The 21,420-nt window shown below is 39.3% G+C and overlaps 1 long non-coding RNA gene across 1 annotated transcript in view; it reads right to left on the bottom strand.

Annotated features, from left to right (window-relative positions):
• Positions 1–351: 351 nt before the first annotated feature.
• Positions 352–21,420, bottom strand: part of LOC134759399 (uncharacterized) — a 33,403-nt gene continuing 12,334 nt past the window's right edge. The window contains exons 2-4 of the long non-coding RNA XR_010137962.1: positions 19,351–19,451; positions 3,837–4,434; positions 352–1,836 (exon numbers count right to left, since the gene is read on the bottom strand). This is a non-coding gene — a long non-coding RNA (uncharacterized LOC134759399). The remainder of the gene's footprint in view (positions 1,837–3,836; positions 4,435–19,350; positions 19,452–21,420) is intronic.

Raw genomic sequence — 21,420 nt, 5'->3', positions numbered from 1 at the left:
GACAAACGCTTGTTGCCTATGTGAACACATAAATCAATACCATTGCTCACGATTATTTACTAACCACGATAACATCACAGGTGGGTGGGATTATTCAAGGAAGTTCTTTTTTTTTCAATTTTATATAATATATATTTTTAAAGATAGGGACTTGCTCTGTCACCCAGGCCTGAGTGCAGTGGTGCGATTATAGCTCACTGCAGCTTCAAGCTCCTGGTCTCCAGTGATCCTCCAGCCTCAGCCTCCCAAGTCACTTGGATTATAGGTGCGTACCACCAAGCACAAGCACAGCTATTCAAGGAAGTCTTTTTTTTTCTTTTCTTTTCTTTTCTTTTTTTTTGTTTTATTTTTGAGATGGAGTCTCGCTTTTGTCGTCTAGGCTGGAGTGCAGTGGCACGATCTCGGCTCACTGCAGTCTCTGCCTCCCAGGTTCAAGCAATACTGCCTCAGCCTCCTGAGTAGCTGGGGTTACAGATGCCTCCCACCACACCTGGCTAATTTTTGTATTTTTAGTAGAGACAGGAGTCTCACCATGTTGGCCACACTGGTCTCGAACCCCTAACCTCAGATGACCTGACCGTCTAGGCCTCCCAAAGTGCTGGAATTACAGGCGTGAGCCACTGCACCAGCCTCAAGGAAGTCTTAAACCTATAACGTAATTGTTTTTACTCTTTCTGCTAAGACAGTTGCAAGAAAATGCAATTTGCATATACAGAAAAGTAGCTAAAGAGCTTTGGATGAAGAACCAGGAAATCTGAGTAGAATTGAAGCTCTGCCACAAACTGCCTGTGTGACGTTGGATAAGTGACCTCATATTTTCAGGGGATTCCTTCAGATGTTTGTTCCGGGTCTGTCTAGCACCAACTATTTAAACTTGTGTAAAGAAGAACCCATAGATGTTGACATTTATTCTGAAGAAAAAATGGAGGTGACAGAACTATCCTTCTCAGGTTTCCTCTTACTGCAGTATACAAGAGATATTCATACAGAGACAATACAAAGCAGAATATGGTTTAAAAAAATGCTAGTTTGTTTTACAAATAAGCGGCTGAATTTTGCCCAACAACTCATAATTAATTTACCATTAAAAATATTTCATACTATATATCGAGGCTGGGAGCAGTGGCTCATGCCTGTAATCCCAACACTTTGGGAGGCTGAGATGTGCAGATCACTTGAGTCTAGGAGTTCAAGAACAGCTTGGGTGACATGGTGACATGCCTTCTATACAAAAAATACAAAACTATCCAGATGTGAGCCGGGTGCGGTGGCTCACGCCTGTAATCCTAGCACTTTGGGAGGCTGAGGTGGGCAGATCACAAGGTCAGGAGATCGAGACCATCCTGGCTAACACAGTGAAACCCCATCTCTACTAAAAATACACACACACACACACACACACACACACACACACACAGTATCCAGATGTGGTGGCACATGCTTGTAGTCCCATCTACCTGGCAGGCTGAGGAGGGAGAATCACTTGAGCCCAGAGGTCAAGGCTGTGGTGAGCTGCAATGGCACCACTGCACTCCAGCCTGGGTGATGGACCCAGACCCTGTCTGAAAAACAAACAAACAAACAAAACAAACACATTTTATGTAATACTGAAACCTAACTTTTCCTTCTCAATAAGTTAGCCGATGCAAATACAGCTCAGCTGTAGCAGATGAATCTTCATTGCTCATTTAGGTAAGTGCATCCTCAGCCATCTTGCTGATAAACTGAGACTGTTTCCATCGTCATTCGTAGAAGATGCAAATAAATCCCTTTGGGGATGATGTGTTTAACTAATATTCCATCATCAAACTGAAAGCTGAGTTCTCCTCCAAAGTCCTAGTGAGGAAAGAGAAATAAAAGAGAAAGTTTGATCTGAAAACAACAAAACTTTATAAATCCCCAGAAGGATCTCTAAACTCCATGGGGATTTGGCAAAAGGTCATTTGGAATGGATTGTATGTAGCCAGGATAGGAACCCAATCTGGCTTCCAGAGATTGACTGAGGTGGTAAAGGTCAAGGGTAGGAGAGAGGAGGATTACAAATCAATCCAGTCCAGGGATGTGAAAACAGTTGGTGCTACTCTAGGAACTCAGAATGATGTGGACTTTACCCTCCTCTCTGCCATTTACACACTATGCCCTACGGTCCTCCTCCTTTGGCAATTGAAATATTAGTGGCGGCAGAAGGTTTCCCTTTTAGTAACTGGGATGGGAATCTAAGAGATTGTAGAGCTAATTAATACTGACTGCCCCAGAGGCAGTTAAAAATGCAGGAAAGGCTGGGCGCGGTGGCTCACGCTTGTAATCCCAGCACTTTGGGAGGCCAAGGCGGACAGATCACAAGGTCAGGAGTTTGAGACCAACCTGGCCAGCACAGTGAAACCCCGTCACTACTAAAAATACAAAAATTAGCTAGGCCTGGTGGCAGGCACCTGTAATCCCAGCTACTCAGGAGGCTGAAGCAGGAGAATCATTTGAACCCAGGAGGCGGAGGGTGTAGTGAGCCGAGATCGTGCCACTGCACTCCAGCCTGGGTGACAGAGCTAGACTCCGCCTCAAAAAAAAAAAAAAAAAAATGCAGGAAAGCAGAAGGAATTGCTTGGATGTAGAAATTCTCATTTGGGAATTGTCTGGGGGGAAGGAGGAAGAAATAAGTGACAGGTTTTTTTTTTGACCCTCTTCCCTTAGGTAAGTTCAACTATTAGATTCAGACAGCCAGGCAAATAAATAAATAAATAAAATTTCCTATTTGAGCCTACCTAATAATAATGATTTAATTTCCCTTCTCCTCCCCACAGTCATGACAAAAGTTGTAGATTTTGTGGACTTTCAGATTCCATTTCTATCTCCTTCCAACCCATCCTTCTGAAGCAAGATATCTTCTTAATCACTCCTATCATTATCAACTTTTGGTGGCTCTCCATGGTTATTAAAGGCCAAACATCTCAAGCATGCAAACATCTCCACAACCCCAACGCTGCCTGCCTTTCCCTTTTCTTCCGCTGACCTCCCCACATGCCCAAGCTTCCCTCAGTAATGTGGCTGTTACTTGTAAGTTCGTGCCCTTGCCCTCCTGTTGGCTTGGTGAACCCTCATGGATTCTTCAAAACTGGCTCCAGTTGTCACCTTCTTTTGAAGTTTTTGTATCTTCCCATGCCTGAGGCTTTTGATAACCTCCTTATATTGTCTTAGCCTGGTGTATATACCGGCTTCCAGTTTTGTTTTCATTTCTCTTTCCCTAACTACATTATGAACATTTATTATTCCTACTGTGTCCCTACCCCCTGCTAGTGCCAGTCACAGGACAATAAATATTTGTGAAATCAATGAAGCTCTTGGTAGTTAACCTTTGGCCTTGATAAAGTGGACATGTTGTTATGTATTGGCTGATGTACTGAAAGAAATAAATGTCAAAGGGAAAAAGTCTTAAATTGTCTTTGTCCTTTGAGATCCAACTCTTTTTTACTTTGCATGGGCTACTTTTATTGTGACTAAACATCAATAGACAGTCACTGTTTTACATCAACATGGAGCTGTGGTAGACATAATTGTTTAAGAAGTGGAATGTAACCATAATAAATGAGGAGGACACAATAGCACGGAATAGGCCCCAAGTAGGAGCTAAACAAACCAGACAATGGTAAGATAAAGTGAAAGATAAGGAGATAACATTCACAGGGATATTTGCCATCACGTGGCAGAGGTATTTCTCCATTGTGTAGGACTACATATGTCACCCAAGTGTCAGTTGTGTGGGTGACCCCAAGTACCCTCACTTTCTGGTCTGAGCCTGAATTTTAAAATTGAAATAAGATATTGCTATTGAAAAGTCTCACCTGTGTAATTTTGTAGAGTTTACATGTCTTTATGCCCCGTTATGCTTCCTAAATATTGCTCCTCATTTCTGCTGTTAATTTTCTTTTTCTCTTTTCCTGAAGCTTTGCAGTAATGGAGGGATGATGGCATAGCATCATGCAGACAGCAACTTGAAACTGAACATTAGATAGCTTTGTGCAGAAATTCATCAGCCATTCTTCACCACAGGGAATATCTTGCTGGAGTGGCGGAGGGCTGACCTTCCTTCCTGTAACTCATACCTTCTCCTTATCTCCATTCTCTTCCTGGGTTAGTCAATGAGATTCAAAGTTCTTCTCACTTAATTGTGCAGTGTTTAACTTCTCTTTTAATTTTCCATGTCTTTCCAGACTATTCCCTGGAAAGGGTCACATAGGTGAGGTCCAACACAATGGATGTTACTTTTTCAGCGAACAGCATCTCCATGGATCTGATGCTACTCTGCAAATGTGCAGAAGAGACCACAGTTTGCTCTTGTTTCATGTAGCAGTTTTCTTCTTTGGGACACCCATAGAAACAGCTGCTTTCTAGACTTAGAATTTTCTGAAGCCAAAACCATGAAAATCCAGAATGTCTGACCTGAAAGCAACATTAGAACTCAAACAGATAGAATATGTATAGGTTTTTTGTTTTCTTTTTCTTTTGTGTATACATTTTCAGCAGTTTACCCTCATGATATGAAATCCAGAAGTGTAAAGGCAACATGGTAAGCTATTCTTGTAGCATAAAAATTGGCCATGATTCAAAAATGAATCAGATGTTATCGGCAGGCTTTCTTCAGACCCATTCTTCCTTACTCAATCATGCTTTATGTCACCCCAGTTTAGTGATTTACTTTTAGTGGAATTTAACTCGAATGTCTTAAAATACTATCATTACATATATTTAGCTTTGATTACAGTTATAAATTTGTTTAACAAGCTACATGAAATATATAGTTGGCAATGGTCAAAGTAAGTATACCAATGAAATGTTCATAACTAGTTAGCCTGTTTAAAAAAAAATCCCCAGGAATAATTAAAAAATTAAAAACCAATATAGCTGTCATTAATTGAGTATTCCTATGTGCTACTCTTCCAAGTACTTACTATATAATAACTACCCCACAACAACCCTATGAGGTAGGTACAAGTAACATTTCCCTTACACGGTTGAGGAAATGGGGGCATAAAATGTTTAACAACATGTTCAGTAAAAGAAGGACTTAGCATATGGTCTGTTGAGCTACTTTTGGCCTTTGGATCTCATGCTGAATTTTCTGTATTTCAAATGAGATGAAGAGGCTAAAATTCACAGAAGTGAAGATAGTTGCAAAGACTTGGGTTCACATCAGCGGACACCCATTTTGGTGCTCTTTGCATCGTAGCACCTGATCCTCCTTTTTTCTCTAAGGGGTTTGGAGTTTCAGTTTTTGCCAAAGAGGGTGTGTGTTTTGCAGCTATCTGGGAGTAATTAACAAATGGCAGCCATAATACTCCAGTAGCTGTTTGATTTGTCTGTTACTAGGAATGCTTTGCCATTGTTTCCAGAGAATAATTATTATGTATTAACCTGTGCCTGATTCAGGAATGCAGTTGTACATTACAATAAAAAGTTCCACTGCTGTGACCCTCCATTTAACCTCATAAATTCAGTGTATCATTCTCATTATACAGTAAAGCTTAAGCTTTATAGAACTGAGACTGGTGCAGAAAATAAGATAAAATGTCCTCAATATGAATCATATGAATCATGTTTTAGTTATCTGAAGTCTCTGGTGCCAAGCCACTTCTCTGTGTAGTAAAGCTACAAGTTAATGCAAAAACAAAAAGCAATTAAAAAGATATCCCCATTATAGTTTTCAATTCAGTTATAAAAAAAGCCTATTCAGTGAGTTTTTTTTATTGATAATAATAGAAATCAATTTTAATTAGTCTAAGCAGGAAGGGAGAATTTAAGATAATGAAAGAAGACATGAATATATTCTGGAAGCCAGCAGCAGAGATGGAGCTGTGATTCCAAAGGGAATAGAGATGGAGAGCCATGAGGAGCCCAGAAAACAGGCTTGCTTTATTTTGTCCTCTATTTCTCTCTTCAGATGTCTTTGCAAATCTCTCTCTATTACTCATCTCATCTACTCCTAAGACAATGGCTGAGCCCCAGTTCTCAAGTTAATATAGTGTCTGTATAAGTGAACTCTCACTGAGATTTTACTTTCAGTCACAACTGTAAATTCCTAAGAAGGGGCTCTGATTGGCTCAATTTGGTTCTGGTGCTCAGCCATTGTGCACTTAGCTGAGTTCTAGGCAATGGTGTTACGTGACTAAAACATGGCTTCTAGGGTCCCATTCCTGTCACCCAGGGGCTAGAATGGAGAGCTGTTCTTAGAGGAGAAGGAATTATGAGCTGGGCAGACACCACAGAGTTCTCTGCTATTGCCATGCGTATTAGTCCATTTTCATATTGCTATGAAGAAATACCCGAGACTGTGTAATTTATAAAGAAAAAGATATTTAATGGAGTCACAGTTCCACAGGGCTGGGGAGGATTCACAATCATGGCAGAAGGCAAAGGAGGAGCAATGGCCTTCCAAGTAGCTGAGACTGCAGGCGTCTTACAGGGCGGCAGGCAAGAGAGCTTGTGCAGGGGAACTCCTCTTTATAAAACCATCAGATATCGTGAGACTTATTCACTATCACGAGAACAGCACAGGAAAACCCACCCCCATGATTCAGTTACCTCCCACCAGGTCCCTTCCACAACACGTGGGGATTATGGGAGCTATAATTCAAGATGAGATTTGGGTGGGGACACAGCTAAACCATATGACCATGTAACTAGGTCTCAGTGTAAACCAGCCGTTAGAAATTCAAGGACTATGCCAAATTCAAGAATATTATCTCTTTTATCTAACTAGGCATATTTGGAGACTAGATGGTTTGAATATGTAATTAAGGCAACATATTTTAAAATCAGCCTGAATAAACCAAAATGTTAATTGGAATCTACGGCAAACCAGAAAATATAATGAATTCCAAAGCTAAGTGGAAGTGTTTTGGATTATTCTTGATACCACACCATTAATTTGTGGGGATAATTGGGATGCATCCAAGCTTTTAGTCTTGCTGACGATGTTTAAGAGTTAAATTAGATGACCACATTTCCTGCTGTAATTGTTGGTCAGATCCTTGGAAATGGTAGGGTTTTCACATGCTTCCATATAATTATAGAAATCAATATAGGGGATGCACAAAAAGAGAAAAAGGAATTTCTTGTTATGTTCTTAGTGTAAATTTTGTATTCTCCTATGACCTGAAAGAAACTTGATGGATCATCTGGTCTGATCCCCTCATTTTACAGATGGAAAATGAAGCAGAGAGAGGAGAAGTGACTAGCCTTGTTGTCAAATGACACATGAATAGCGGATCCAGGACTAAAATCCTAGATTCCAGTCTTTTATTATGTCCTACTATAAAAACTAGGATTCACAAAACATATGATAGTACTGCTAGGTAGTTATATTTTCACTAGTTTTGTTGTTGTTGTTGTTGTTTGAGACAGAGTCTCACTCTGTCACCCAGGCTGGAGTGCAGTGGCACCATCTCAGCTCACTGCAACCTCTGCCTTCTGGGTTCAAGTGATTCTCTGCCTCAGCCTCCCAAGTAGCTGGGACTACAGGCGTGCACCACCACGCCTGGCTGATTTTTGTATTTTTTGTAGAAAGGCAGTTTTGCCATGTTGGCCAGGCTGGTTTCGAATTCCTGGCCTCAAGTGATCCACCCTGTCTTGGCCTCCCAAAGTGCTGGGATGAGCCACTGTGCCCATGAGCCACTGCGCCCAGCCTATTTTCACTAGTTTTTAAATTGCTTTTTTTTCCAACATCTGGACTTTACTTATTCAGTATAATATTTTTTCAGGCCGAGTATAAATTCTTCGGATAATTTTCTGGCTAATTTAACTTACCTGTAGCAGTACTCAGCAGCATAGATGATTAGATAATAAAGAAAAAAATTTTCTAACTATTATTTTGGCAGAGGGCTAGGTTTAAATTTTCTTAATTACAGAAGAAAAAACAGCAAACAAATAGCATTTTAGTGTGGAGTAAATTTGTTCTTCACTACAAATTGTTCAGATACCTATAAAGACAAAATTCCATATTATAATTTTGTGTGTTGCAACTATAAAAATACTTTATCTTAAATGCTTTTTATCCTTGTTTTCCCCACTCCATGAAGAAAGACTCAAAGAACTGGGCTTTAGATTAGAAGTTAAAAACTGGCTCATAGATTTATATGTGCACAGTCCTCTTTCAATCTTTCTCTTTTCATTGTTCATAACGAACAGAGGAAATATGACTAAGGAGATTTTACTGATCCAAAGATGCTAAATTCCAATATGCATTCTGAATTCCAAATAATTTGGGAAAAGAAGCATGATGATAAACAGGAAAATGAAAAAAAAAAATGTAAGTGTAATGTGCCAACCTTCCTTGGCCAAATGGTCTGGGGTTAGAGTTCTGAATTCCTGGATTGTAATTTATCTGATTTTTAAATATATATAACATTAATTTGCTTTTTCAATTCTACAGAATAAATTATTTGATTCTCAAATGAATATTTTTAATTTCAAGAACAAGTTTCTAAACAATAAAAAAGAGCTTTTATTATAATTTTAAGTAAGATCCTTGGTGATTATAATTAAAAAATCAATTAAAATTATTATCAAAGAACAACAGAATCATATTGTAAAAAAAAAAAAAAAGAACTACAGGGGTCCTGCTCCCTAACATTGAGTCATGTTCCCTAGAAACATAAACTTTCAACTCTTAGCTGACTCTTCTGAATTTTAACCCCGTATTCCTAAATGTGCCAAAAATGTATTCATTTTTTTTTCAATCGTAGACATTATTTTATTGATTGACTTTCTGTACACAGTTTCCCAACTCCCTGAGCTACAGCTGTCACAGGATTTGCATAGTCATAATATTATGAATGATGAGTTTTTACTTATCCAAAAATTATAATATCAAGAAGATGGGGTTAGCAGAAGTATGTGTATGTGTGTATATAAGGGATTTTCTTTTTTTCTTTGAGACGGAGTCTCGCTCTGTCGCCCAGGCTGGAGTGCAGCGGTGCGATCTCGGCTCACTGCAAGCTCCGCCTCCTGGGTTCACGCCATTCTCCCGCCTCAGCCTTCCGAGTAGCTGGGACTACAGGCGCCCGCCATCACTCCAGGCTAATTTTGTTTTTGTATTTTTAGTAGAGACGGAGTTTCACCATGTTGGCCAGGATGGTCTGGATCTCCTGACCTGGTGATCCGCCCGCCTTGGCCTCCCAAAGTGCTGGGATTACAGGTGTGAGCCACTGCGCCCGGCCAAGTAAGGGACTTTAGTATACATGGATCTAAATTTTTGTTTTGTTTTGTTTTGTTTTTTGAGACAGAGCCTTACTCTCATTCCGGCTGGAGTGCAGTGGTGCAATCACAGCTCACTGCAGCCTCGAACTCCTGGGCTCAAGTGATCTTTCTGCTTCAGCCTCCCTAGCAGCTGGGACTACATGCGTGCACCACCATGCTCAGCTAAATCCCTTTTTTCCATCATCAACAGATGAAATAATATCTAAAATAAGAAAACAATGATCAAGTATTTAAAATAAAGAAAAGGAATGGAATCACTGGGCAGATTCTGCTCCTTGATGAATATATTTGTTTTTAATTAAAATGTATATTTTAAATCAAAGAAATACACAATTACGTTTCTCTTTTGAACAACTTTTTGTTTTTCCCGGCATTAATCCTTGCCTAAATTTTTGATTAGCCCTTTTTCCCATATTTCTGTCACTAATTCATTCTGTATTCCACTAGTTGAATATCTTTTTTCAGCACAATCAAACATTTCAGATAGTCTATCAGTTCTTTTTTTTTTTTTTTTTTTTTTATGGAGTTACCCCTGTTGGAACTTTCTATTCTTTTGTGCCAATCTTGACAGGTCTCTAGACTTGATGACCAGGGAACATCCTGCGACTTCCCTAACTTCATACTGGAATTTCTTCCACTTCCTGTGTGAGATCCTCTATTTCCTGGATCCTCTGTCTTGGGCTACTTTCTCATTTTGTAGAGTATATTTTCCAGGCACTTGTTAAGAGGGGTGCTTGACCATTAAATTTCTTGAGACAGTATTTCACATATCTGAAAACATTTTTATTCTACCCTCTTATGTGATTAATAGCATGTGTGTACATGCATATGTGCTTGTGTAGAGAATTATATGTGGAAACCGATTATTTCTCTGAATCTTGAAGACATTACTTCTTTGTCTTTAAGTTTTAAGATTTCCTGTAAAGAAGGTTAATATTAATATTATTCACAACATGGTGAAACCCCGTCTCTACTAAAATTACAAAAAATTAGCTGGGCGTGGTGGCAGGCGCCTGTAATCCCAGCTACTTGGGAGACTGAGGCAGGAAAATCACTTGAACCCAGGAGGCAGAGGTTGCAGTGAGCTGAGACTGTGACACTGCACACCAGCCTCGGCAACAGAGTGAGACTCCGTCTCAAAAACACAACAACAACAAAAACACAAACAATTAAAATAAAAAGATGTGAAGTAAACCTGCACGTATGAGAAAGCATATAATCTCACCAAATATAAAATATTGCACTGAGGTTCAAAATGCTGATTATAGAAGATAGGATGAAGACTCCTATCATAGTTAGCTGTTCACATGAAAACAAGTTGAGAGTTTAAAGGGTATATGTGACACACATTTTGCCAATGTTATTAAGAAAACAAATGTATTTATAGGTTGCAATGTGTAAGAATATAAGTTAAGTTTTAAAAGATCAGACCACACCTAGAATTTTGTGCTCATTCTCAATATAGTACTCTATTTTTAAAAGGGAGATTTTCAGCAGAAGTATATCCAAATAAAAGTGTTTAGGATGGTGACAATTTCTGGAAGCAAGTCCCATGGGGAATGATTAATTTTACCATAGACAGCCTGGAGAAGGGATAATATGATCTAAAATATTTGAAGGGCTATCAAGTGGGAGAGGGAGCAGATTAATTTAGTCTCATTCTAAGGGTCAAAAATAAGATGAATTTAATGATTCATATCTAACAGGAGCTCTCCTGTTAGATATGAATTCTTAGGAAGACAGACTCTTGAAAAGATTCCTCTTTGATGTGAGGTTTTGAACCAGACACTTGAATCATCTGTCAACATCCTTTTAATGAATAACTTGTTGGAAAAGTGCCTTTAAAAACATTTATGGCTTCCTGTGACTTGGCTTAATTTAGAAAACACGTGGTTACTTTGTCTTTAACAGATTCCTTGCAGTCACCTTGAATTCATGAATGATGTGATTGACTTTTGGTCTACAGCTTTCGACAGTGAGTCCCTCAGTGAAGACCTTCCCTATCACATTTTTTATTCTCACCCCTTTTCTCCCGTCTACTTTTCCTTTATGTTATTCTATTTAATTTAATTTTTATTTTTCATTTATTTTTAAATTTTAAATGTAATTTTATATATTTAAAAATATTGTTTGTAGTTATTATTTGTAATTATTATGGATACATAATAATTGTACATATTTATGGGGCTACATGTGCTATTTTGATACAAGCATACAATGTGTAATAATCAAGTCAGGGTAATTGGAATATCCATCACCTCAAGCATTTATTATTTCTTTGTGTTAGGAACACTTTGATTCTACCATTTTAGTTATTTTGAAATATACAATACATTATTGTTGACTATAATCACCCTATTCTGCTACCAAACACTAGATTATTTATTTGTTTTAAAATCTTTATTAATCTATAATTGACATATGATAAACCAAGAATATAAAGTGCACAATTTGACAAATTTAGACATGTATACATATGAAATTGTCTTTTGTTTTTCTAATTTGATGATCTCTTACCTTTAATTGAGATGTTTAGACTAATTACATTTAGTAATTGATGATTAATGATTGTTATACTTTAGTTTAAATATGCCATCTTGCTGTTTGTTTCGTATTTGTATCATCTATTTTTTATTCCTATTTTGTGCCTTCTTTTGGGTTATTACAACAGTATATTTCCATTCCTCCTTGCCTTATCTTTGTGCTATTTTTGCCACATATTTTACTTCTACCTAAGTTATACATCTCATACTGCATTCTTCTTATTTTGACTTAAACCAGTCTTCTGGTGATTAATCTTATATATACATATTTTTTTTTAAGAAGGAGTTTTGATCTTGTTGCCCAGGCAGGAGTGCAACGATGGGATCTCGGCTCACTGCAACCTCTGCCTCTTGGTTTCAAGCGATTCTCCTGCCTCAGCCTCCTGAGTAGCTGGGATTACAGGCACACACCACCATGCCCAGCTAACTTTTGTATTTTTTTGGTAAAGACCGGTTTCACCACGTTGGCCAGGCTAATCTGAAACTCCTGACCTCAGATGATCCAGCTGCCTCAGCCTCCCAAAGTGCTGGGATTACAGGTGTGAGCCACTGTGCCAGGCCTCTTTTGTAAGTCTGAGAAAGTCTTTATTATACATGTTTGTGAATGGTACTTTTTCGGGTTTAGAATTTTAAATTGTGAGGGTTTTCTTCTTTCAGTATTCTAAAGATGTTGTTCCACTATATTCTAGCTTGCATTGTTACTAAATAGGAGCCAGCTATTATTATTTATATTACTTTATATATAACATGTCTTTTTCTCTCTGGCTGCTTTTAAGATTTTTCTATCACTGCCGGGCGCGGTGGCTCATGCTTGTAATCCCAGCACTTTGGGAGACTGAGGCAGGCAGATCATGAGGTCAGGAGTTCGAGCCCAGCCTAGCCAACACAGTGAAACCCCGTCTCTAGTAAAATACAAAAATTAGCGGCAGGCACCTGTAATCCCAACTACTCAGGAGGCTGAGGCAGGAGAATCGCTTGAACCAGGGAGGCGGAGGTTGCAGGGAGCCGAGATCCCACCACTGCCCTCCAGCCTGGGCGACAAATCTAGACTGTCTCAAAAAAAAAAAAAGATTTTCTGTCACTGGTTTTAAGCCTCATGTTTATGATGTTTTATGGTTTAATTTTCTTGTGCTTTGGATTCATTGAGCTTCTTAAATCTGTGGGTTTATAGTGTTCATTACGTATGGAAAAAAACTGCACTTTTTCCCTTCAAAAATTTTTTCCTATTTATTCCTCTCTCTCTTCTCCTTCAGGGATTCCAATTACAACGTATTAGGCCTCTTGAAGTTGTCCCACAACTTGCTAATGCTCTGTTTATTTTTTTGTCTGCTGTGCATGCGCACGCATGTGTGTGTGTATTGTGTGTACTTCATTTTGGATAGTTGCTATTGTATCTTCAAGTTTACTAGCATTTTCTTTTGCAATGTGTAATCTGTTATTAATTCCATACAGTACATTTTTAATCTCAGAAATTGTCATTTTCATCTCTAGAAGATTAATTTGGGTCTTTTGGAAAATATTATTTATATATCTACAAAACATGATTAGTCTTACACCTACCATCTTGAACACATGAAATATCATTAACAACTATTTTTCTAATTTTTTAATACTAATTTTATTATCTTTGTCTTTGTGGATCTGTTTCTATTGATTAATTTTTTTCTTTTTTTAAATTATACTTAAAGCTCTGGGGTACATGTGCAGAACATGCAGTTTTGTTACATAGGTATACACGTGGCATGGTGGTTTGCTGCACCCATCAACCCATCACCTACGTTAGGTATTTCTCCTAATGTTATCCTTCCCCCAGCCCCCCACCCCCTGACAGGCCCCGGTGTGTGATGTTCCCCTCCCTATGTCCATGTGTTCTCATTGTTCAACTCCCACTTATGAGTGAGGACATGTGGTGTTTGGCTTTCTGTTCTTGTGACAGTTTGCTGAGAATGATGGTTTAATTTTTGTCCTTAGCATAGGTTATTTTTTCTTGCTTCTTTGCATGCCTAGTAATTTTTGATTGGATACCAGACATTGTGTAATTGTTGGGTGCTGGTTATCTTTATATTCTATATCTTATATCTTATATTTTTATATTCTAATAAATATTTTTACCTGGTTTTGGAACACAGTTATATTATCAGCAAGTCGTTTGATCTTTTTGAGGCTTGCTTTTAAGCATTTTAAGGTAGGACTAGAGTGGCCTTTGATCCTGAACTAAATTTTCCCTTTACTGAGGCAATACCTTTCTGAATGCTCCACCTAATGGACTATGAATTACAGGTGTTCTACTCTGCCTGGTGAGAACACAGACTATTCTTGTATTTGTGAGCCCTAGCAGTGGTTACTTGTGCTCTTTTTTGGATGTTCCTTCCATATTCTCATACAGTTTTCTCACATGCATGCATTGCTCGACACTCAGCTGAACATTTGAGGGGGACTTTTTGAATATTTCTGGAGCTCAATCTTTTTCTCTGCGTGTATAATTTCTCTCCAGGGACCTGTCTTGCAAATTCTAGCCACCTTTGCCTTCTCAGACACCCAGCTCTCTCCTCAATTCAGGGTGACAGCTGGGCTCTGCGTGGGTTCTACACCCCTGCAGTGTTTCCTGGACAGAAATATCTGTCCAGACAGTAAACTAGGGCAACAGTGATTACCTTGTTTGTTTCTCTGAGTTTCAAATATCTCTGTCCTATAGTGCCTGATGTCTACTGCTTGAAAACCACCATTACATGTTTTTATTTTTTATTTTTGGTTGTTTAGTGAAAGAGTAAATCCAATCACCTGTTACTCCATCTCTTGGTTATATGTAAAACTCCTGTTGTTCTATTTTTGTGATAAAACTTAAGTTCCAGGCCATGCATGGTGGCCCGGGCTCACACCTGTAATCCTAGGACTTTGGGAGGCCGAGACGGGTAGATGACTTTGAGGCCAGGAGTCTGAGACCAGACGGGCCAACATGGCAAAACCCCACCTCTACTAAAAATACAAAAATTAGCCAGGCATGGTGGTGTGTGCTTGTAAGCCCAGCTACTTGGGAGGCTGAAGCAGGAGAATTGCTTTAACCTGGGAGGCAGAGGTTGCAGTGAGCTGAGATTGTGCCACTACAGTCCAGCCTGGGCAACAGAGCGAGAGACTGTCTCAAAAACAAAACAAAATTTAAGTTCCTTGGCTCTGAACCACTGACTTCTACTTTGGAATGCTTACATAGGCTGCTTTAGGTGGCAGCATTAGGCATCGTGTCATCATTCCTAACTTTACAAAAGCTATTATGAGGATCCTTATTTCTAGCACGTGTAAAGTAGTCCTATTCCTACCTCAACAGATGTTTGATGAGTGCTAGATCCCTGATACTTGGGATGAAGTGGTGAAGAAGATAGATGAAACCCTTTCCTTTAAAAAGAAAAACTTAAATAAATAATATGGGCCAGGCACGGTGGCTCACGCCTGTAATCCCTGCACTTTGGGAGGCTGAGGTGGGCGCATCAAGGGGTCAGGAGTTCGAGACCAGCCTGACCAACATGGTGAAACCCCATATCTACTAAAAATACAAAAAATTAGCCAGGCATGGTGGCATGTGCTTATAGTCTCAGCTACTCAGGAGGCTGAGGCAGGAGAATCGCTTAAACATGGCAGGCGGAGGTTGTAGTGAGCTGAGATCATGCCACTGCACTCCAGCTTGGGTAACAGAGTGAGGCTCTGTCTCAAAATAATAATAATAATAATAATAATAATAATAAAAAATAATACAATAGCTCCCTATCAGTATTTTTTTACATTATTTGTTATTCTTTGCCACCTGATATACCATATGTCCATTGGTTTATTTTTTGGTTTTACTCCAGGGAAATCGTAAGCTCCATGAGAATAAGGACTTTATTTTCTTTCATTTCAAGTGGTTGTTTAACATACAGATTTTTGACCCCTTCCTCAGATTTATGGATACTGAATTTCTGAGGGTGAGGCCTGAAAATTAAAAATTTTAGCAATATTCACAGATAATTTGTGCTGACCCTGTGGTTGGTGAACTACTGGTTTAGGGTATAGTAAAGGTTGAAAGGAAGTTTAGTCATAAGCTGCATAAAGACATTTTGGCCAACGATCAACAGCGTATATGGTGGTCCCATAAGATTATGATATCGTATTTTTACTGTACCTTTCCTATGTTTAGATACACAAATCCCATTGTGTTATATTTGCCTACAGTATTTGGTACAGGTTTGTAACATAGGAGCAATAGACTATACAATATGCTCTAGGTGTGTAGGAGGCTATGCCATCTAGGTTTGTGTAAGTTTAGTCTATGCTGTTTGCACAACAGTGAAATCTCCTAATGATGCATTTCTCAGAATGTATCCCTGTTGTTAAGAGACACATGACTGTAGTTATTTAAATGAAACTGAATGATGTGTGTGTGTGTGAGTGCACACATGTGTGCATGTGGGTTTGGGTGTGGATTTAGAGCTGAAGGGTTAGTATTTCCAGGAGAGGGAGCAGCGTAAGCTCTAGGTAGTAAGAACTATTTTAGGAAGTATTTTTAGCTGGAGAGGGATATGGTTAGGTCTACATTTTTAAAAAGATCACTCTGGCTGTAGTGAGGTAGTTTTATTTGTCTAAAAACTTCTGCCTTGTAGCTGAGAGGTACCATATGCAGAGAAGAGATCATGTGCTCAGGATCAAACAGAGCAGACACAGATTCTCACTAGCTGTGTGACTGAGAAAAAGCACATAACTTCTCTGAGCCTTAGTTTCCACATGTGTAAAGTGGGGAGAGCAATACATTTCTTATTGGATTTTCTAAGGGATTGACTGGCTTACTTTAGTAAAACACCTTGTACATAAAAGACCTGGGAATAATGCTAGTTTCTGATGTTACTAATTCTCAAGGTGCTGTTGACCTTCAGAAGAAAACCAGAAAAACACAGCCAACACTGGTATCTCAGATCAGTGTTGGCAAGTTGTGAAACCAGCCACAGGTTGGAGAAGTCCTGCACAATGGGTAGGTGTGTGTGGGTGGTGAGACTGTGAGTAGGATGGATCTTCTAAAGGCAGTGTCAGAAAAAGGAGAAGAAAGTGGTATGACCAGTTCTTGCTGAAAAAAAGACACGAGGCCAGATGCGGTGGCTCACGCCTGTAATTCCAGCACTTTGGGAGGCTAAGGCAGGAGGATCGCTTGAGCCCAGGCATTTGAGACCAGCCTAGGAAACATAGTGAGATCCTGTCTCCACAAATAATTTAAAAAATTAACCAGGAGTGGTGGCATGCACCTATAGTCCCAGCTACTTGGGAGGCTGAGGTGGGAGAGTTGCCTGAGCCTGGGAGGTCAAGGCTTCACTGAGCCATGATAGCACTACTGCACTCCAGCTTGGGAAGCAGAGACAGGGCACCACCTTGTCTCCACAAAAAAAAAAAGAAGACATGAATAATTTATACACAGACAGTGTTTATCATCAGGGACTGCTGAGACTGGCAGCCAACTATTCAATAAGATCTTTCTCAAAGACCAGTACAGATCACTTTAGTTCCAGCAATAAAGTTTTCCAAGTATTTCATCAGATTTCCCTCTTCCCTGGTGATACATTGCTCTTGATTGAGAATAAAACCATTAAGAACATTCTGTGCTTTCTCTTCTCTTTTCTTCTTTTTCCATTCCTGTCCTGCCTTCTTTCTTTTTCTTCCTAACTTCTATCTTAAACAATTAGCCTCTAAGAGTTGGACCTGTTTTACATTTTCCTCTTACTGGAACTGAATGATGGTTTGAGCAGAGATCTATGTTCCCAAGTCAGCATCATGTTCTTCCCTCCCACACAACCCACTGCTGTGTGTAATCATCTCTCATTAAGTTTCATGTCATCTGAGTGCAACTCCTTTCCCCTTTCAGGTTGCCCTTAATGTTCATTGTACCCTGCTTTCAACTGGGTAGAATTTATGGGGAGATATCCAGGGTAAACCATGCTTTGCTGAAACATTATTTCATTCAATAAATACAAATGAACAACTGACCACACACAGTCATACACATATAATCTTGAGTACCTACTGTGTGCCTGGCAATGTTAATACCAAATACATATTAGTGAATAAAACAACCAGAATCCATGTATTTGTGGGAGAGGCAGACAAAACACACACATACATATATGTATATAATAAGAAATGGTGATAAGTTTCATAAAGGAAATAAACAGGGCACATTAACAGAGAATAACAAGGGGAGAGGGAAGAAGCTTATTTGGCTTGACCCTGGAGGCATCTGTGAAGATAGGAAATTGCAGAAGGAGGTGGGTCAACCATGCAGAAAGGAGGGATCAATGCACTTAAGACAGAAGGAACAGTATGAGTGAAGGTCCTGAGGCAGGAAAGAGCTTTGTGTGATGCACTGAAAGGAGACCAGTGTGGCTTGGGCATCAGGTGTAAAAGGCAAGAGTGGCCCAAGATGAAGCTATACAAGGATTAGATTATGCTGATCTTTGTAGACTCTGGGTAAGAATTATGAGTTCTGTTTTAAGTGCATTAGGCAGACTTTGAAAAGTCTTGTGAAAGGCATGTGATTATCTGATTGTTATTTTAGAAAGATTCCTCCAGCTTCTCTGTGGAAAATGAATCAGAGGAGCAAAGCAAAATACAGGAAGCCCAGTGCAGAGGCTATCACAGTTGTCCAGGAGAGAGATGGTAGTGGCGTGAACCAACATGGTAGAACTAGCAATAAGAAAATGGGCATATATCATGCTTATTTAGGAAGCAAAAATGAAGGCATATATTTGGGGTTGAAAGACAGTGATGAAGGATGACTTACAATTTCTAGCCATTTATTGAGTGGAGGAAAGGCCAAAGAGGGGTGGTTTGGTGGTGAAATCAATAGCTTCATTTTGAAAATGTTAAGTTTGAGATTCTGGGAGATATGCAAGAATACATATCAAGTAGGTAGTTAATTTATAAATCTGAAGTTTAGAGAGGAACTCAAGGTAGTGATTACAAATTATAGCTCCATCAGGTATTATATAGATGGTATGTCAGTGGGAGATCAATTAAGATTTTTAAAATGAGGCACCCAAATATAGTGGATCAAACAAGGCACAAGTTTCTTTCTCATTCATATCATAGTTCAGAGATAGGTGGGTGGTCTAGTTAGACAGCTCCACTTCACAAGGTCATTCAGGGATTCGTGGCACTTTTGTCATCCCTTGAATATTATTTTTCTCTGTATGGTGGAAATTGGTTCATTAGCACGAAGACCACATCCTATCATTAAGAAATAGGGAAAAAGGTGCACCTTCTTTTTAAGGAAACGACCCAGGAGTAACACATGTTACTTAGCTGCAAGAGAGGCTGTAACATAGTCTATAAGCTGGATGGCCATATGCTACCTGATGAAATGTCAATTCCATTACTAAAAAGAAGGGGAGAATGGATACCAGAAGACAAGACATACTGCCTGCCACAGACAGTAAAAAGGCAAAGCCTGGATGGGCAGGGTTTCTCAATGTACCAGCAGCACTTTGGAACAGATAATTCTTAGATGTGGGAGGCTGTGCTGTGCATTTTAGGATTGTATACTCACCATCAATGTTTAGCAGTATCTCCAGCTTCTGTCCTTTAGATGCCAGTGACATACTCCCAGTTGTCACGTAAAACATGTCTCTAGTCATTGGCAAATGTCCTCTAGGGGGCAAAATCACACCCTGTTGAGAATGACTGGGTTACATCAGGAGAACGAGTATAGAAAAAGAAGGAGTGCTACCACTGGGGTTTGAGAAGGGCTAACGTTTAAAGATTGGGTAGAAGAGGAGTAAAGGAGACAGGCAAGGAGTAGGCAATGGTATATAATGAAAACCAAGACTGAAGAGTGTCACAAAAGCCAATATAGGAAGGAGTTCCAAAATGGTAGGAGTGATTGACTATGTGGAGTGTTACTATGGAATCAACTGAAACGAGGGCAGAAATGTGCTCATAGGATTTGGTAACATGGAGGTTACAGGTGACGCAGACAAGAGTAATTGCTGTGTAGTAGTGGAGGTGAAACTCAGATTGTAGTGAGTAAAGAGTAAGTGGAAAATGAATAAGTGGACATTAATGTTTGTAGACAACCCTTAAACAAATGAAAAAGTACAGAGAAATGGAGCAGCATCCGGAGGGTTATGAGAGTTCAAAAGGGGTGTGCTTTTGTTTATTTATTTATTTATTTCTTATTATACTTTAGGTTTTAGGGTACATGTGCACAACGTGCAGGTTAGTTACATATGTATACATGTGCCATACTGGTGCGCTGCACCCACTAACTCGTCATCTACCATTAGGTATATCTCCCAATGCCATCCCTCCCCCCTCCCACCACCCCACAACAGTCCCCAGAGTGTGATGTTCCCCTTCCTGTGTCCATGTGTTCTCATTGTTCAATTCCCACCTATGAGTGAGAATATGCAGGGTTTGGTTTTTTGTTCTTGCAATAGTTTACTGAGAATGATGATTTCCAATTTCATCCATGTCCCTACAAAGGACGTGAACTCATCATTTTTTATGGCTGCATAGTATTCCATGGTGTATATGTGCCACATTTTCTTAATCCAGTCTATCATTGTTGGACATTTGGGTTGGTTCCAAGTCTTTGCTATTGTGAATAATGCTGCAATAAACATACGTGTGCATGTGTCTTTATAGCAGCATGATTTATAGTCCTTTGGGTATATACCCAGTAATGGGATGGCTGGGTCAAATGGCATTTCTAGTTCTAGATCCCTGAGGAATCGCCACACTGACTTCCACAAGGGTTGAACTAGTTTACAGTCCCACCAACAGTGTAAAAGTGTTCCTATTTCTCCACATCCTCTCCAGCACCTGTTGTTTCCTGACTTTTTAATGATTGCCATTCTAACTGGTGTGAGATGGTATCTCCTTGTGGTTTTGATTTGCATTTCTCTGATGGCCAGTGATGGTGAGCATTTTTTCATGTGTTTTTTGGCTGCATAAATGTCTTCTTTTGAGAAGTGTCTGTTCATGTCCTTTGCCCACTTTTTGATGGGGTTGTTTGTTTTTTTCTTGTAAATTTGTTGGAGTTCATTGTAGATTCTGGATATTAGCCCTTTGTCAGATGAGTAGGTTGTGAAAATTTTCTCCCATTTTGTAGGTTGCCTGTTCACTCTGAGGGTAGTTTCTTTTGCTGTGCAGAAGCTCTGTAGTTTAATTAGATCCTATTTGTCAATTTTGGCTTTTGTTGCCATTGCTTTTGGTGTTTTAAACATGAAGTCCTTGCCCATGCCTATGTCCTGAATGGTAATGCCTAGGTTTTCTTCTAGGGTTTTTATGGTTTTCGGTCTAACATTTAAGTCTTTAATCCATCTTGAATTGATTTTTATATAAGGTGTAAGGAAGGGATCCACTTTCAGCTTTCTACATATGGCTAGCCAGTTTTCCCAGCACCATTTATTAAATAGGGAATCCTTTCCCCATTGCTTGTTTTTCTCAGGTTTGTCAAAGATCAGATAGTTGTAGATATGCGGCGTTATTTCTGAGGGCTCTGTTCTGTTCCATTGATCTATATCTCTGTTTTGGTACCAGTACCATGCTGTTTTGGTACCAGTACCATGCTGTTTTGGTTACTGTAGCCTTGTAGTATAGTTTGAAGTTAGGTAGT

This window comes from Pongo abelii, chromosome 19, assembly GCF_028885655.2.
Source record: "Pongo abelii isolate AG06213 chromosome 19, NHGRI_mPonAbe1-v2.0_pri, whole genome shotgun sequence".
NCBI lineage: Eukaryota > Metazoa > Chordata > Mammalia > Primates > Hominidae > Pongo > Pongo abelii.
The sequence above is the reverse complement of the archived record's forward strand: the minus strand, read 5'-3'. Positions and strand labels throughout refer to the sequence as shown.